The sequence below is a fragment of the Azolla caroliniana genome, unplaced genomic scaffold (assembly GCF_043228905.1).
Source record: "Azolla caroliniana isolate FFs.n. ecotype wild unplaced genomic scaffold, voAzoCaro1.0.p SCAF_12, whole genome shotgun sequence".
NCBI classification, from domain to species: Eukaryota; Viridiplantae; Streptophyta; class Polypodiopsida; order Salviniales; family Salviniaceae; genus Azolla; species Azolla caroliniana.
The window spans coordinates 6,739,252-6,742,957 of NW_028230447.1; positions in this window are offsets into that span (position 1 = coordinate 6,739,252).

Sequence of the window (3,706 nt, forward strand, 5' to 3'; positions counted from 1 at the left end):
GAGAGTTTTGCTTCTAGTATTCTACTTCTTACTCGAGAGATTTTAGGGTTTGGATTCTTTTTACACCAACTTCTTCAGCATCTCAGTGGTGGTAAACTCGGTAGCCGGTGGCCTATGGGAGGTTGTAGTGGCATGTGTTGGAAGACAAGTCCCTCCGGATGGGAAGGGAGAAGAACAGTGTTGATGAACAAACTCGGCCGAGGCCGATAGGCCTCGACCAAATCCAGATGAGGAGTACCCAACTACGGAGAGCCGGATGGTGCAGACCCGGTGAGAACCGGATGAGCAGTACCCGGCTACGGAGAGTCGAATGGTGAGGAGTGCTCACCGGATGAAGAGACATATTCGTAAATATGTTTCTGAGAGTTCATCATGGCTATATTTGTAAATAGCCGAAAAGTCATATTAGTATAAATATGACTTAGGGCAAACTTTTAGATGTTGTTGTTATTCTTGTTGGTGCAAGAAGCGAGAGCGTGTAACAGTGTACAGAGAGTGAGAGAGAGAGGTAGAAGTCATTGCCTCTGCTGTAACCGCCGCCTGTGGCGAAGGTCGTGAGCGCGAGGTCGTTGCCTCCGTGAGCTCACTGTTGTAATCATTGTGATATAGTGATAGTTTGGAGTCTATGGACTTTCGTGGTTTTTCCCTCTCAAGGTTTTCCACTTTAAACATCCTATGTACCTTTTTTTTCTCTCCTTTGTGTTGTGTCTTTCGTTTCCCGTTTTTTGCGTATGAGTCTAAGCTCGGTTGTGGCCGAGCGTTCCGTATAGGGAGCATGCAGTTCCTGTCAAGTGGTATCAAGCAAACCGACACATAAAATGGACGATTCATTGGGAGGCATGTTCAAGCTCACCGACTCCAACTATTCGGTATGGAAGTCGAAGATGAGGGACATGCTCGTGGTCAAAGATCTTTGGTTGCCGGTACAGTTTGGGGACAAGAGACCGGACAAAATCGACGCCACGATATGGGAGGTGATGCACATGAAGACAACAGCTTACATACAGTGCTTCATCGACATGAGCCTATACAACAACTTCAATGAAGAGAGCAAGGCTCATGAGCTCTGGGAGAAGATCAGCATTATGTTTCAGAACAAAAATCTTGTTAACCAGGTTTCGGTATTCCGGAAGCTGGTAAGACCCTGGTACCAAGATGGCTCCAGCATGGCGGAGCACATGAATGCCTTCCAGGGACTGATCCACGAGGCAACATCATTGGAATTACCTCTCGCCGATGAGGTACTAGCGCTACTCCTGCTCGGTTCCCTCCCGGATAGCTGGGAGACGTTGGTTGTCACTCTGGGCAACGCCGGGCCGGAAGGAAAACAGTTATCCCTAGCAAGAGTGAAGTCGAGCTTGCTAGATGAGGAGGCACGTCGGAAATATAAGGATACAAGCTCCGACTCCAAAGCGCTCCTTACTGAATCGGAACGCGGAAGACATAGAAACCGTAGTCCCCAAAACCGGGAGAAGTCGGGGACACGGTCAAAGTCAAGGGGGAGGCCTACTTGCTTCTATTGCGGCAAGCCGGGACACTTCCAGAAGAACTATTGGCATTTCCGGAAAGACAAGGAAACCGACGGTACCGATTTGAAACGGACACCAGACCGGAACGGTAAAGACCAGAGGAGGCCAGACCGGAAGGGGACAACGGCAATCACGGCAAGTGAAGAAGAGTTTATGCTCATCACCGAGGAGAGTGAGATAAACCTTGCCGGCGACGAAATGACCTGGGTGGTAGACTCCGGAGCGTCATTCCACCTTACCCCGGACCGGAAATGCTTCTCATCCTACTCAGCTGGTGATCACGGCTGTGTCCGGATGGGGAATGAAGGTACATGCCGAATTGTCGACATAGGAGACGTGTGGTTGACAACACCAACAGGATGCAAGCTGCTGTTGAAGGATGTTCGACACGTTCCGGAGGTTCATCTAAACCTGATATGAGCTGGTCGGCTAGATGATGAAGGCTACACGGGTAGCATCCGGAACGGTGTTATGAAGTTCAGCAAAGGGAGCCTGATTGTGGCTCGGGCCCGGAAGGTAAACACGTTGTACCTGATGAATGCCCGGTTATGTCCGGAGGAAGTGAACGTGGCATCCGACACTGCCTGTGAGCTGTGGCACAAAAGGTTATGTCACATGAGCGAGAAGGGGATGAAGAGGCTTGCAGATAACAACCTCAATCCAGTGAAGAATGTGCACTTGGAGAAGTGCACTGATTGTTTGGCCAGTAAACAAAACATGACCTCCTTCCGATCAAGGCCACCGATGAGACGTAATGCGCCACTGGAGTTGGTGCATACAGATGTGTGTCAAGTGGACACGAAGTCACATGTCGGAACACAGTACTTCGTGACGTTCATAGATAACCACAGTCGGAAGTTGTGGGCCACACCGTTGAAGACGAAGGATCAGGTGCTATCCGTCTTCAAAGAGCTCCACGCGAGAGTGGAAAGAGAAACCGGTCGGAAGCTGAAGGCGGTTCGAGCAGATAATGAAGGAGAATACCGGGGGCAATTCGAGGAGTACTGCCGCTCGAAGGGAATCCGGCTCGAATTTACCGTGCCGAAGACGCTGGAACTAAACGGGCTGGCCGAGAGGATGAACCGGACCATAATGGAGAGGGTCCGGAGTATGCTAGCGCATGCAAAACTACCCAAGAAGTTTTGGGCTGAGGCACTATCGATGGCGACATACGTGATAAACAGATCACCCTCAGTACCCTTGGATGGAGACGCACCGCAGAGAGTATGGACTGGTAAGGAAGTGTCCTATCCGCATTTGAAGGTGTTCGGGTGTCTCGCATACGTGCATGTAGCTAAGGACCGGAGAGGAAAGTTAGATCCAAAGACCCGGCCGTGCATATTCCTCGGTTATGACGACAATGAGTTCGGCTACCGAGTGTGGGACCCGGTCGACAAGAAGGTATTCCGGAGTCGAGATATTATCTTCATGGAGGACATGACGCTCGCCGACTAGGAGTCGGAGAAGAAGATAATGAACTCCGAGTCGACCGGTAAGGATCGACTCTACGATGAGCAGACCTAACCGGCAAGAGACCGGTTAGCACTCGAGGGACCAACCGGTTATGGTGAGGATACCGAACAGGCCCGAAGACGGAGATATCCTCTCAGAGAGAGTAGGGCGCCATGGAGATTTCCGGATGCAGAGCATGTTCTACTGACCGATGAGGGGGAGCCGGAAAGCTTCGTAGAAGCGAAGGATGACACACACAGCCGAAAATGGTTAAGTGCCATGCACGATGAGATGCATTCCCTGCATGAGAACCATACGTACGAATTGGTGGAGTTGCCGAAAGGAAAGTGGGCACTCCGAAACAAGTGGGTGTACAAGTTGAAACCGGGAGATCCCGGCAACCCCCCGAGATACAAAGCCAGGATCGTGGTGAAGGGGTTCCAGCAGAAAAAGGGCGTGGACTTTGACAAGATATTTGCCCCAGTAGTAAAGATGACCTCCATTCGAACGGTGCTGAGTATAGCAGCAAGCATGGACCTCGAGGTAGAACATCTAGACGTGAAGACGGCATTCCTTCATGGCGACCGGATGGATTTGTGGAGAAAGGGAAGGAGCACCTGGTATGCCGGCTGAAGAAGAGCCTGTACGAACTAAAGCAGGGTCCCCGACAATGGTACCGGAAGTTCGATTCCTTCATGACCGATCAAGGGTACCACAAGACGCAG